Genomic DNA, 16,260 nt, shown 5'->3' on the forward strand with positions numbered 1-16,260 from the left:
ATCCTGGGGATAAAGCTTTTTTAAGAAAAAAAAGTTTTCTTACTTTTTTCTGTTAGTTCCCTATATTTTTCGACAGTACATTACTTTCAGACAGAATGAAAGGAGAGCTTTTTTATAGATGCAGTGTTTTTAGCTGCCCGTTCAGCCACCTGGATGTTGAAATGCTATGAATAAGCAGACATAGCCATATTGCCTTTAATTATTATCAAACAGTTCGTGATAACGAACTGCAGTAAGGAGCGACCCGGCTCAATAGAAACCCAAACTCAAAAAAATTCAATTTTGATACAAATAGCTACATCAAAAGAATCGCATTTTAATGCTGATTTTAAATATATAAGTTTCATCAAGTTTAGTCTTATGCATCAAAAGTTACGAGCCTGAGAAAATTTGCATTATTTTAGAAAATAGGGGGAAACACCCCCTAAAAGTCATAGAATCTTAACGAAAATTACACCATCAGATTTAGCGTATCAGAAAACCCTACTGTAGAAGTTTCAAGCTCCTATCTATAAAAATGTGGAATTTTGTATTTTTTGCCAGAAGGCAGATCACGGATGCGTGTTTATTTGTTTGTTTTTTTGTTGTTTTTTTTTTCTTTTCTTTTTTTCTTTTCCCCACGGGTGATCGCATCGACCCAGTTGTCCTAGAATGTTGCGACAGGGCTCAATCTAACGGAAATGAAAAGTTCTAGTGCCCTTTTTAAGTGACCAAAAAAATTGGAGGGCACCTAGGCCCCCTCCCACGCTAATTATTTTCCCAAAGTCAACGGATCAAAATTCTGAGATAGCCATTTTATTCAACATAGTCGAAAAACCCTATAACCATGTCTTTGGAGACGACTTACTCCTCCACAGTCCCCGTGGGAGGGGCTACAAGTTACAAATTTTGACCAGTGCTTACATATAGTAATGGTTATTGTACAGGCGTTTTCAGGAGGATTTTTTGGTTAGGGGGAGGGGTTGAGAAGAGGGGGATATATTGGGGGAACTTTCCATCGAGGAATTTGTCATGGTGGAAGAAAATTTCCATGAAGGGAGTGCAGGATTTACTAGCATTATTTAAAAAAAAAAAACAATGAAAAAATAAATATGAAAAAGTTTTTTTCAGCTGGAAGTAAGGAGCAGCATTAAAACTTAAAACGAACAGAAATTATTACCCATATGAGGGGCTCACCTCCTCCTAATACCTCGCTCTTTACGCTAAAGTATTTTTAGTAATGTCAACTATTTATTCTACGGCTTTTGTGATTCAGGGGTCATTCTTAATGAGTTGGGACAAAATTTAAGATTTGGTGTAAAGAGAGAGGTACTGACGAGGGGGCGAACCCTCTCATATGTGTAATAAAAACATGAGAATAAAAAAAATTTACGTAAGCTAATTTATAAGTTACGTATATCTTTTACTAATAAAAAGATTCCTAAAAAATTAAAAGTTCTAGTTGCCTTTTTAATTAACCAAAAAATTGGAGGGCAACTAGGCTTCCTCCCCGCTCGTTTTTTCTCAAAACCATTCGATCAAAATTATGAGAAAGCCATTTAGCCAAAAAAAAATGCAAATTCCTCTGCGGAGAGCCAAAATCAAAACATGTATTGATTCAAAAACGTTCAGAAATTAAATAAAAAAAACAAGTTTTTTCAACTGAAAGTAAGGAGCGACATTAAAACTTAAAACGAACAGAAATTACGAAAGGGGCTGCTTCCTCATCAACGCCCCGCTCTTTACGCTAAAGTTTTTTACTGTTTTAAAAAGAAGAGTTGAGAGAAAGAGTCAAACTTTAGCGTAAAGAGCGGGGCGTTGATGAGGAAGCAGCCCCTTTCATATACGAAGTAATTTCTCTTCGTTTTAAGTTTTAATGTCGCTCCTTACTTTCAGTTGAAAAAACTTGTTTTTTTTTATTTAATTTAAGAAAGGGTCCTTCTATTTTAGTGTTTAAGGTTTGTCCTTACGCACCCAGAATCAAAGGTTCTCCCTATCCTTTCCCAATAGTAAACCCTGTATACAACAAGAGCCAAGAGCTCATATGGCACTTGTAGCGAGGTCGAAAGAGCCAAGAGCTTCTTCCCACTAAGTTTCATTACGATCTCTCCACTCTAAGCGTTTTCCAAGATTTCCGGTTTCCCCCTCCAACTCCCTAAAATGTCACCGGAACCAGTCGGGATTTAAAATAAGAGCTCTGAGACACAAGGTCTTTCTAAATATCAAATTTCATTAAGATCCGATAACCCGTTCATAAGTTAAAAATACCTCATTTTTGCTAATTTTCCGAATCAACGGTCCTTCCACTCCCCCAGATGGTCAAATAGGGGGAGTGACTGTTTCTAATTTAATCTGGTCGATCCCTGATAGCCTGCCAACTTTCACCGATCGCTATATTGATCACATATCTAGTTTCAGATCTTCTTCATGTAAAAATTGGTGTGGTCCGAGATTCAAACCTGAGACCACTCTTACCTTAAGCGAGAATCATACCCCAAGACCACAATCCATAAATAAGAAAGTAATCATTTATCTTATCGACAAATAAAATTCTTTTCAACTATCTTGTTCGCTCGCCCCACCCCCAGATGATCGAATCGAGGAAGAGATTATTTTTAATTTAATCTAGTCTGGCCCCTGATACGCCTGCCAACTTTCATTGTCCTAGCTTATCTGGGAATCCCCCCCAAACTCCCCCAAAGACAGCGAATCCGGCACGGTTATGTCTATAACGGCACTTGTGTATTATTCAGAAAACATTCAATAAGTGAAGTTTGGTTCTTTCGTGAAAGAAACTACGATGCAGGTACATTTTAATTAAGTATTTGGTACTTGTTCAATATTCAACTGATACAATTCAACTCAGAACACACTCAAGAATTTTGCTGAGAAAATTCAGTTTCATAGACACAAAGCTGAGGAAATTCAGTTTCATAGACACAAAGCTGAAAAAATTCAGTTTCATAGACAAAACTCAATTTAGTTTGCTACGAATAGTGATAGAAGATAGTGTCTGAACATGGATTTTGAAATGAAGATTTGGGATTAGCCAAAACCTAAAAGAAGAGGCAATCATATTCTTCCAGGATAAGGGGTTGTTGCCCACAACAAAACAGTGGGTCAATGGACACAACATGAATTTATACTCTTATGAGAAGGAACATTTTTGGAAATGTAACAATAGGCCATGTTTGAAAAAAGTCAATTTGCGTGTAAATACGTGGGTTTTGTGTAAATGCGTGTAAATATGTGGTTTTCGTGTAAATGCGTGTAAATACTGCAACGTAGTATGTTTCACGAAAGAACTTAACTTCACTTACAAAGTATGTTCTGAAAAATACACAAGTTTCTGAATAACGTATCTAGGACATGTGCTTATTCTTCCTACCTAGTTTCACCCCGATCTCTACACTCTAAGCGTTTTTTAAACTAAACGTTTTACACTCTAAACGTTTCTAAAAATTACCCTCAATATTTTCTACAAGTTTTTTTCTTAATACCCTCAGCCTTTTTGGAGACTCAGGAACAACGCTTGCTCCAGGCACTGTGGGAAGTTATGCCATCCCTGGAGGCATACTTATTTGACTATTGACTATTTTGAGCAAGATGGCTTATTCGTGAGTTTTTGAATACGTATCTTTCGAGAGAGGACAGCTAAATAGAGACTGGAAGGGCGATTAATTGCTCTCTGACCTTTTTTTGACATTCCCCTCAACATGGCCCGCAAGTTTAAACTTAATACTCTCGGCCGTACCGGAGATGTTGCAGATACACCTTTTTGATAAATTTGATGCGCTTAGCATCTCTTGATTTAACTTAACATACCCCTTAACATCCAAGTTTCACCTTAACACCCTAAGCCTTCCTGAACACAGCCAGAATCAATCATCCTCCCTTTTCATAACGATCAATTCCAAAAAACTCTCTCCATAAAGTTTTTCAAGGAAAACTAAATAGCTATATTAAACCAAAGTTGAGAAGAAACAAGAGCTAAGAGCTCATATGGCACTTGTGCCGAGGTTGGAACAGCCAAGAGCTCATATGGTATGAGCTCTAGCAAAATTCTAAGAATCAATATATTGCTTTAAAAGGAAAATCAAAGGGTTAATGCCGGTCGGGATTTAAAGTAAGAGCTCTGAGTCACGAGGTCCTTCTAAATATCAAAATTCATTAAGATCCGATCACCCACTTGTAAGTTAAAAATACCTCAGTTTTCTAATTTTTCCTCGCCCTTCAGCCCCCAAGATGCTTGAATCGAGGGAAGCGACTTTATCAAGCCAATTTGTGGAGCTCCCTGACACGCCTACCAATTTTTATCGTCCTAGCACGTCCACAAGCACCAAACTCGCCAAAGCACTGAACCCCACCACCTAACTCCCCCAAAGAGAGCGGATCCAGTCCGGTTAAGTCAATCACTTATCTATGACATTTATAACCGTTTTCAAAGATTTCTGGTTTTCCCCTCCAACTTTCCCAAATGTCAAAAGATCTTATGGGGATTTGAAATAAGAGCTCTGAGACATGAGTTCCTTCTAAATATCAAATTTCATTAAGATCCGGGCACACGTTCTTAAGTTAAAAATACCTCAATTTTTCTGATTTTTCAAAATTAACAAACCCCAGCTCCCTCAAAGAGAACGGATCCGTACCAATTATGTCAATCTCGCATCTTCAACTTGTGCTTATTCTTTCCATCAAGTTTCATCCCGATCTCTCCACTCTAAGGGTTTTCCAATATTTCTGTTCCCCCCCCCCCTCCAACCCTCTATGTCCCCGGATCCGATTCGAGTTGGAAATGGGGCATCTGAGACATAAGATTCTTCTATATATCAAGTTTCATTAACAGAGGCGCTATTTGGGGGGAGGGGGTCAGGGGTGGGCAAATGCCCACCCCAGATTTTTCAGGGGGTCCAAACTTCCACCACAAAGGGCCTTTCGCTGGCCATAATAATCCATTATGTCCAACATAATCCATTATGTCCAATTGATTTGAAATTACTGCACGCCTATTAACCAAAGAGCGTAATTACTTGACGACCCTTGGGGTAATTACGCTATTTGCTATTAATCATTGTAAACTTTGAAAGTAGGTTAGATACATAATAAAATTCTCGATTTCTTTCAAATGCCCATTTCCTAGATGATTACGCGACACGAAGTGAATCAGGGGGGGGCCAAGATGGAGTTCATGCCCACACCAAGATTTGGTCCAAATGGCGCTTCTGTTCATTAAGATCTGATCACCCATTCGCAAGATACCTCGATTTTCACGTTTTCCAAGAATTCTGGTTTCCCCCTCCAACTCCCTTTAATGTCACCAGATCTGTTCGAGATTTAAAATAAGAGTTCTAAAGCACAAGATTCTTCTAGATATCAAATTTCATCAAGATCTAATCACCTGTTCGCAAATTACAAATACCTCATTTTTCTAATTTTTCCGAATTGCCCCCCCCCCCTAACTCCACCAAAAAGAGTAGATCCGGTTATGTCAAACGCCTATCTTGGACTTGTGCATATTCTTTCCACCAAGTGTCATCCTGATATCTCTGCTTTGAGCGTTTTCCAAGATTTCCAGTCCTCCCCCTCCCTAATGACACTGGATCCGGTCGGGATTTAAAATAAGAGGTCTGAGTTTCGAGGTCCTTCAAAATATGATATTTCATTAAGATATGGTCACTCTTTCGTATATGGTCACTCGTTCTCAGATCTGTTCCGGTCATGTCAATCCCGTATCTAGAACTTGTGCTTACTTTTCCCACCAAGTTCCATCCCGATCCCTCAACTCTAAGCGTTTTCTAAGATCTTAGGTTCCCACCCAACTTCCCCTTCACCAGATCCGGTGGGGATTTAAAATAAGAGCTCTGAGACACGATCCTTCTAAACATCAAATTTCATTAAGACCCGATCGTTCCTTCGAAAGTTAAAAATACCTCATTTTTTTCAGAATTAACCGCCTCCCCCAACTCCCCCAAAGGGAGGGCTATATCAATCACGTATATAGGACTTACGACTATTTTTACCACTAAGTTTCATCCCGATCCCTCCACTCTGAGCGTTTTCCAGGATTTTAGGTTCCCCATACAACTCTCCAAAGTCACCGGATCCGATAGGGATTTAAAATAAGAGCTTTGAGACACGATATCTTTCCAAAAATCAAATTTTATTAAGATCCTATCATCCCTTCGTAAGTTAAAAATACCTCATATTTTTCTAATTTTTCAGAATTGACCCTCCCCCCAGCTCTCCCAAAGAGAGCAGATCCGTTCCGGTTAAGTCAATCACATATCTAGGACTTGTGCTTATTTTTCCCACCAAGTTTCATCCCGATCCTTCAACTCTAAGTGTTTTCCGAGATTTTAGGTTCACCCTCTCAATTCCTACCAATGTCATCAGATCCAGTCGGGATTTAAAATAAAAGCTCTGAGACACAATATTCTTCCAAACTTCAAATTTCATTAAGATCCAATCACTTCTTCGTAAGTTAGAAATACCTCATTTTTCCAATTTTCATAATTAACTCCCCCCACAACTCCCCCAAACAGAGCAGATCCGTTCCGGTTATTTCAATCACGTATCTAGGACTTTTGCTTATTTTCCCCACCAAGTTTCATTCCAATCCCTCTAATCTAAGCGTTTTCCAAGATTTCAGGTTCCCCTCCCAACTCCCCCCAATGTTACTGGATCTGTTCGGGATTTAAAATAAGAGTTTTGAGACACGATATGCTTCCAAACATCAATTTTTCATTATGATCCCATCACCCGTTCGTCAGTTAAAAATACTTCATTTTTTTCTATTTTTCTGAATTAACCGAACCCCCGCTACCCCCCCCCCCAGATGGTCAAATGAAGAAAACGACTATTCGAATTTAACCTGGTCCGGTCCCTGATACGTCTGCCAAATTTCATCGTCCTAGCTTACCTGAAAGTGCCTAAAGTAGCAAAACTGGGACCAAAAGACAGACTGACCGACAGACAGACCAGCAGAATTTGCGATTGCTATATGTCACTTGGTTAATACCAAGTGCCATAAAAAGTCAAATAATTTGTGAAATCATAAAACTGCAATAAATTGCAATCTAACAGTTCGTGGTAACGAACTGTAGTAAGGAGCGACCCGGCTCAATAGTAAATGAAACTTTAAAACACGGATTTTTGATTCTAAAAGATGCATCAAAAGAATTCAATTTTCATGCTGATTCTAAATATATGAGTTTCAGTAAATTTACTCTTTGTTATCAAAAGTTACGAGCCTGAGAAAATTATTCCTTATTTTGGAAAATAGACGGAAACACCCCCTAAAAGTCATAGAATCTTAACGAATCACACCATCGAATTCAGCGTATCAGAGAACCCTATAGCAAAATTTTCAAGCTCCTATATACAAAAATGTGGAAGTTTGTATTTTTTGCCAGAAGACAAATCACGGGTGCGTGTTTATTTGTTTTTTTTTCAGGGGTCATCGTACCGACCAAGTGGTCCTAGAATGTCGCAAGAGGGCTCATTCTAACGGAAATGAAAAGTTCTAGTGCCCTTTTTAAGTGACCAAAAAAATTGGAGGGCACCTAGGCCCCCTCCCACGCTCATTTTTTTCCCAAAGTCAAAAGATCAAAATTTTGAGATAGCCATTTTGTTCCGCATAGTCAAAAACCATAATAACTATGTCTTTAGGAATGACTTACTCCCCCATAATCCCTGGGGGAGGGGCTGCAAGTTACAAACTTTGACCAGTGTTTACATACAGTAATGGTTATTGGGAAGTTTACAGATTTTTCAAGGGGATTTTTTTTGGTTTGGGGGGATGGGTTCAGGGGAAGGGGCTACGTGGGAGGATTTTCTAACATTACTATAAGAAAACAATGAAAAAATAAACATGAAAACGTTTTATCAATTGAAAGTAAGGAGTATCATTGAAACTTAAAACGAACAGAGATTATTACATATATGAGGGGTTCTAAAAATACTTTAGCATAAAGACCAAGGTATTTAGGAGGAGATAAATACCTCGCTCTTTATGCTAAAGTATTTTTAGTAATTTCAACTATTTATTCTATGGCCTTTCTAATTCAAAGGTCATTCTTAAAGAATTGGAACAAAACTTACGATTAAGTGTAAAGAGCGGAGTGTTAACGAGGGTACAAACCCCCTCGTAAACATAATAAAAATATAAGAATATAAAAGTGTGTTACGTAAGTTAATTCTTAAGTTACGTATATTTTTTACTAATAAAAACGTTCGTTAAAAATTGAAAGTTCTAGTTGCCTTTTTGAGTAACCAAAAAAAATGGAGGGCAACTAGGCCTTCTTCCCCACCCCTTATTTCTCAAAATCGTCTGATCAAAACTAAGAGAAAGTCATTTAGCCAAAAAAAAATTAATATACAAATTTCATTTTAATAATTTATGTCCAGAGAGCCAAAATCATACATGAATTAATTCAAAAACGTTCAGAAATTAAATAAAAAAATAGTTTTTTTAACTGAAAGTAGGGAGCGGCATTAAAACTTAAAACGGACAGAGATTACTCCGTATATGAAATGGGTTGTCCCCTCTGCAATCCCTTGCTCTTTACACTAAAGTTTGACACTTTGTCACAATTCAACTTTTTAAAACAATTAAAAGCTTTAGCGGAAAGATCGAGGGATTGCAGAGGGGACAACCCATTTCATATACGGAGTAATTTCTGTTCGTTTTTAGTTTTAATGTTGCTCCTTACTTTCAGTTAAAAAAACTAGTTTTTTTATTTAATTAATAAATAAATTGAACCTAACACAAACAGAAATTACAATGAATAACCGAATCAAATTCAAAACGAGCAAAAACTAAGATAAGTAGGGCTGACTCCCTCCACCCATGGTTTCTAAAGACCAGCAAATAATTTGTATTTTACTGAAACGAATCATATTACACATATTTTCTTTTGTACTTGCAGCATTGAAAATAAAGATAAAAATTGTAGTGAAATAGCTTCTTGAACTGATGAGCTTCCGTGTATTAATATCATTACACATCAAATATTCAATTTGATTTTTTAAGTTCTTTCCAAGGACTGTTCAAGACACATGTAGTTTTCAATAGGACACAAATGATGCAGTAGGCTATAGACTTTTACAGATAAGGATGGAGGCAATAGCCAAACTCTTGTCAGTTTGATTTGCATACCCAATTTAAGTTTTACTCATTTCAAGATTTATTCACTATTTATAGTAGTATATTTAGCTTGTTTACTGTGATTGTTCAACTAATTTCTGCTCGTTTAGGGCATTAATTAAGACAAATCAAGACTAATTTGGATAATAATTACCATTCAAGAACAAGCCACATATAGCAATTGTAGTCACTAGTCGGTTCTAAAAAAAGGGGTTGTTTAACTTTTAGCTACTATGAGCTGTAATTGGTCTTTTACTAGACTATAACTACTGCTACAACCATGATATTGATCAAAAGAATAGTTATCACAACTGAATCAGTGGTAAATTCCAATTCTTTGTCAATTGACAGTTTTATTTTAAATGTGTTAAGATTTATTGTTCCTATGAGTTCAGGCATTTACCCCTCCACCCCCCCCCACCAAAAAAACGTAGAAAATGCCTTCCAGAAATTACTCCTTATGGCTGGTTGGTCTCTGATCACTTTCAACTTGTAAAAAAATGATTAAAACTCCCTGCAGATTGCAAATTCATTTCTACTTCCACAACATGCATACAAAACTAGCACAAATAAACCAACTAATTATATTTCCATATCTTTGAAGGATTGTAAAAACTAGCACTTTACTGAAAGCATAAAACAATATAGGGATTTTAGAAGAGTAAAAGCAAACCAATTAAAGTCATTTTTCATAGTATAAAAATACAGCATTTTATGAATTTTTCTTAATTTTTATTCATTTAATTAGATATAGATTTTGCACAATGGCTCAGTCCAATGACTAACTCTCATTTTTGGTCCTGAAAAGGATATGTCATGATGAATTTGTAGACAAGTTCAAAGAGAAGCCATCTTGATAGTATTAGGACTATAGACCAGCTTTAGAATTTGTAGTTAAAAATAAATCACCAATGCAACAGCACAAACACAGAAAGAAACACACGCCACAGAACTGAACATAAAAAAAAAACTACAAAAATAATAAACATTGAATAATAATATATAATAAATAATATATAAAATATAAGAAAAGAAAAAAATAGAAAGACGGAAGAAGAAAGGAGGACTTTTCCTACTTTAGTAATTAATATTTACAAGTACTTGAATGAGGCCTTAACCCTACTCATCCATCCAATTACACAGGTCAACCAGCATAGCCATACACAATCAACTGCAGAGTATAATCCATAAACAGACAGTTGTGTTGTAAGTAAGTATAAGTTGTTTTATACAGAATATTTAAAACTATAAATCGAACAAATAATTCAAAGGCAACCACCCAATACAAGGGCTCATCAAGAGAACACAAACTTGCCCATAGGGTTTCGGCACTTTCAATTCTCAGAGTTCATATTATGGCTTGTTTGATCTTCATTTTGAATCACACAATAGTGTATTTCTTCCAATTTAAGACTGTGATTTAAGACATGTGAGACCAAAATGTTAGCAGATAAATCAGTCCAATATTTCTGTGTGCTTCAAAGTGCCATTTTTGGTCTTGTGTTGAACCAGGAGTTCATCAGGGTTGCATTGTTTCCCCTTTATATGGGTCAATATAATGGACTTTGTCCTGAGGAACACAGCAAAGACTATGGGACAGAACAGAATCAAAAGGGGAAGTTAAACTCTCCAAGACTAAGATTATGATTTTAATGGTGCTATTTATTTTAGCATTTTAAATGAAAAAAAAAACTTAAAAAGAAGTGAATTTCTGGATTTTTTGGGATTTCTTGAGGGTGTAGGGTGCAAGAACAGGTTTGAAAATTAATGTTGAAAAAGCAAAGCAGCTAGAACAGGATTAAGTGAAGGTGAAGAGGTGATGTTAGGCAGTCAAAAGATTGGTCTAATGGACAGCTTCACTTACCCAGGTAGTATTATTAGTAGAGATGTTAGATTCAGTGAAGATATTAAAAGTTAAATAGCCAAGGCCCAGTGTTTCTTTAAAGTTCAAAGAAGCTTGGAAGAATACAGATTAATGAAATCTACAATGATGACAGTTGTCAAGTATGGTTCTGGAATGTGGGCACTCCAAGAGACAGAGGAGGATTTTCCAGATGTTTTCCAGAGAAATTTTCTATAGATTGTTTTAGGTAAATATCTGACCATACCTCAATAAGTAAACTGTACAAAAATATGATTCTATCCCACTTTAGTGGGCAATAATGAGAGAAAAGTTAAGATGGCAAGGACAATTTTGAAGATGGAGGATGACAAAATGCCAAAGATTCTCCTTCTTTGCCAACCATGTAAGCCCAATTGAAAATCATGTCACTCTCAAATAGGGAGTAAGGTAAGGAAAAATTTAAGGGGAATTACCTTAATTACCTTAAATTGCAGCTTGGAGCAATATAGGGGCATGCATAGCTGTATTGGTCTCAGGTGGCCTGGTTCTGCAGTGAGCTGTAAGTAGCAGTAGTTTCATCACAAGCTGTCTAAAAAGGAAACTATGCTGCAAAGCAGCATAGTTCCCATACTATAGCAGTTAGAAATGTTAATTCTAGAAGTGTATCCATCCTGGTTGACCCTCCTTTTCCATGGGGCAAACTAAAAATCCATAAAGGAGGCAGGGTTTTGAAGCTGAGGAAAAAGTTGGGGTTGTACAAATTATATTTTAAATATTAGTTCCAGTTATCACTTGTAGTTTCTGTATAGTAGAAAGTTGAAAGATAAGTAAAAAAACTCACATATCCATTAATGTCAATATCCAAGATCATTCACTTTCACTTTGAGTTTAAACTAGCCAGCTGCATCTCAAGAAAACAAACATCCAATTTTGCTTACATATAACATTACTATAGAGTGAAGCACATTAGTCCATTAGCCCTGCAGGCAACAGGGCAAGGTCTGTATCCTGATCAACTAACAATTCAACCAATCAGAATCAGAAGATACCTCACCCTACAGCCCACAGAGCTGATGGAATAGTACCACTTTGTTCTATAGTAATATTATCTGTAAGCAAAATTGGACGTTGGTTTTCTTCAGAAATAGCTGGCTAGTTTAAACTTGAAAGCAAAAGCAAATGATCTTGGATATTAACATTAATAGATGTGTGAGTTTTTTTACTTATCTTTCAACTTCTTAATATACAAAAATTACCAGTGATAACTGGAATTAGTATTTAAAATATAATTTCATTCATATTGTACAACTGCAACATTTTCCTTGGCTTCAAAACCCTGTCTACTTTATGCATATTCACTTTGTTGAAGGGGGATTTTAAAAAGCTAAAAAATGGATGCACTTCTAGAATTAGCATTTCTTAGTGCTACAGTTTGGAAACTATGTTGCTTTGCAGCATATTTTCCAGTTTAAACAGCTTGTGATAAAATTAAAGCTTTACCACATATCAAAATCAATCAGATTATCATATTTCTCACTATTATTACCACATCAGTTCTTAAGCTTGGTGGTACCTGGGGCAACATTAGTTAGAGAATCACTTCCCTCTCTTCAGAATCAAACATAAACAAAACTACTAGACCCAACATTCCTTTTCAGCCATAGTGCTCAGAGCAACTTGTCTTGCTTGCCTTTCCCCTTGAAAAGCCCTGATTGTTATTAATTACATTTTTAACCAATTCAATATAATTTTTTGATTCTAAATGCAGTGTAGTCATTCAGGCTAAACTATTTCTAAGTCTATACAGAGTAGATTAACTGGTTTTTAAAACAGGTCAATCAATTAAAAGACCAACAAACAAATATATTATTAGGACCATATAAGTGTCCATCAGGGTGAGGGAAAGGATGGTTATATAGGCAGTGTATAGATGCTTACAACTGTTAGACTAGGATATCATAGCTTAGGCTATGTTGAAAAGTGGCATAAAATTGGAGACCTGATGGTACACATTTCTCTAGCCTACTATATTTCTTCTTGAGAGACACTATTCTCAACTTTTAACAAGAATGGAGGGGTTAATTCTAGGTAGCCTAGGCTGTTTTTTGGGGGGATAGCCTAAATAGGCCCCAGGCTTTAATAAATCCATTCAATTTGCTCAATAACTTTCCAGGATAAACGAAATCCATTAATATAAAATTTTGTCGTATTTTTGTTAAATTTGGAATGCAAATGTATTTACCTAATTCATAGTTTGATGAGCAGGACAAAGCTTCTGAGTTAGACTTTCTGCAACTCATGGATTTTGTGTTCAAATAGTACGCCTTAATATCGAAGCCCGTTTTGATTGTCAGTGCTAATAACTAATAAAATGATGCCCATTCAATTGGACAATCTGTCTTGGCTTTTTCTACAATTGGCCATGACTTTACTTTTTCCACAACTATTCCCCTTTTCGATTAAAAAATCAACGGACTCGGTCGAGGTAAAAAAAAAACCTTAGTTAAAAAAACTAGTTTTAGTTATTTAATTTCTGATCGTTTTTTAAATAACATCAGGATATATGGCTCCACCTCCACAGAAAAATTCCCCTCCCCACAGAAGTATCCTCTAGAAAAAATGTATCCTGGTGAAAATTTACCCTGGACAATTACTTTTAACATCTCCAAGCCTAAAATTGAATCGTTAAAGAGAAAGCAAGAAATAAAAAATGCCGTATAGGCATTGTGGCAAATTTAACCAGTGAAAAGATTTTCAGGAAAAGTTCACCCCCTGGAAACTTCCCTTTTCACGGAGAACTCTCCTCGTGCAAAATTCCCCCAATAGAAAATGCATCCTCCCCTCTCCATTTAAAAAATGTATGCAAACGTAAGCAATGGGAACATTTTTATAACTTTAATCCAAAGACTTTTTTTATTAGGCCTTTCAATCAAATTGAACAAAATATTGAACACAACCATATCGAACAATTTAAAAATTTTATCGGAAGATTTTGGTAAATAATTAGTGTGGGGGGGGGGTCTAGTTGACCTCTAAAATTTTGGTCACTTAAAAAGGGCGCTAGAACTTTTCGTTTCTGTTAGAATGAGCCCTCTCCCGGTGCTATAAGCCCACTGGGTCGATACAATCACCCCTCTGGAAAACAAAAACAACAAATAAACACGCATCTGTGATCTTTCCTCTGGCAAATATAACAAAATTCCACATTTTTACAGATATGAGCTTGAAACCTCTACAGTAGGGTTCATTGATACGCTGAATCTAATGGTTTGATTTCAATTAAGATTCTATGACTTCTAGAGGATCTTTCCCGTTTTTTCTAAATCAGACAAATTTTCTCATGCTCGTAGCCATAATGAGTAGGACAAAACTTGATGAAAAATATATTTTTAGAATCAGCATAATTAGCCAACGCTTTTGATATATCTATTGGTATCAAAATTCCGTTTTTTAGAGTTTCGGATACTATTGAGCCAGGTCACTCTTTACTACAGTTCGTTACCACGAATTGTTTGATTCCAACAATGAAAATACCAAAAGCTTTTTCCTGTGTGTGCAATATAATCAAACAGTTGTGTATTCGTAAAACTTCAAAGCATGAATTGTAATTAAACGAATAGAAAAGATTTTCAACTACAGTATGGAGCAGGCTTAGGACTTCAAAACGAATTGAAATTATTCTGTATATATGACGATCTGCCGCCTTCTTAACACCGTGCTCTTTAAACAAAAGTTTTTTAGTGCTTTGAATTTTTTTTCAAATTATAACTTTCCTAACACAAAATTGGACAAAAGCTCTCAGTAAAAAAAAAAAAAATTCTCAGTAAAGAGTAAGGATCTACAGAAAAGACAGTCCCCTTTATATAAAGAATATTATGTTCAAATTGGTTTCAGAGTTGAAAAGCTCCTGTTTTTTTTTTAATTTGTGATTGTTTTCCAAATCATGTCCTGGCCTAATCAGATATGCTTTTGAAATGTTGAAGTCAATAATTGTACGTTGATTAATATCGTCCTACGTTTAAATTTACATTTTAATTAATTCCTACTCCCCCTACCTCTTTACACATTTATCTGAAACTTCACGAAGAGTAGGTAGTTTCTCCATTAAAATGTACTTTTCTAGGAATCTACCCTACCCCCACCTCAACAATTACAACCCACCTTATTATAACTGATACACAATTACAGATCACCAAAAGTAGCAAAACTTCGCTACAAATAAAGCAAATCAACTTGGTTGAATCCTGTATTGCCACCGCGTAACATTACTTTTTTGCAACTGGGAAGCCTAAAATACAGTTATTGATACTTTTAAATCAATTAGTTTTTCAGAATCTTAAATTAATACAAAACTCGTCCTCTTTGGTATAGTATCTTAGTTTGGTGCTAAAATGGCAGAAAACAAGACTTTTTCCTGGCCCAATCTGTATAGTCTGTTAAAAAAGAGATTTAAATTTACGTTTTAGTGAGCTCCCTAGCCTTGAATGAAGTCTTTCTTATCCTTGTGAAGCCTAGAGTTGCACTGTTTGTCGAGCTGTCTTTAGAGTGTCATATTTCCTCGTAGTCTCGCTCGCCGTCTCTGCTCGATCACTTCGAACGTCCGGTTGCTGATCCACTCTTTCTTTTTTCGCTACTTAAAGATCACAACTTCTGTAGCGGCAGTGAAAACATTAACTTTGAAAGTGTTCCACCCTGACTCACTTTCTGAACACTGCTGGAGGGCGTCAAAGCAGTTAGAGACCTCAACCATATACCGCTCACGAACTGAGGGATCTTGCTTTAGTTGAGAGGTGTCTATCTTCTTGGAGGAAGAGGAGTTACTCTTGTTGGCCCTCAGCTGGAGTTTGATCCTTGCAAAAACAAGACGATGGTCGGTATTGCCGTGTTCAGCACCTCTGTATGAGTGGCAGTTCTGGACAGACGAAAGCCAGCGTCATCGTACAATGATGTAGTCAAGCAATTTTTTGTCTTGCCGTCATTGCTGTACAATGTGTGAGTCGCAATGTCTCTTCTCACAAACCAAGTACTTATGACTAATAGGGCATGGGTGATGCTGCAATTGAGCAGCCACTCACCGTTATTATTCAGAGCGTCAACCGTCACAGGTTCAGCAGCCGCATCAAACAGGCCAGAGCTGTTAGCAACACATGCGTTAAAATCTCCTAGGACTATGAGGTAGTCGTGTGGTGGCACGGAGGAGAGCTCAGAGGACATCAACGCGTACCTGACACCAATACACCGGATACATGACTTCGTTCTTTTGTTCCCCCAGAATTTGTTATTAGTTAATATT

The sequence above is a fragment of the Artemia franciscana genome, chromosome 16 (assembly GCF_032884065.1).
Source record: "Artemia franciscana chromosome 16, ASM3288406v1, whole genome shotgun sequence".
NCBI classification, from domain to species: domain Eukaryota; kingdom Metazoa; phylum Arthropoda; class Branchiopoda; order Anostraca; family Artemiidae; genus Artemia; species Artemia franciscana.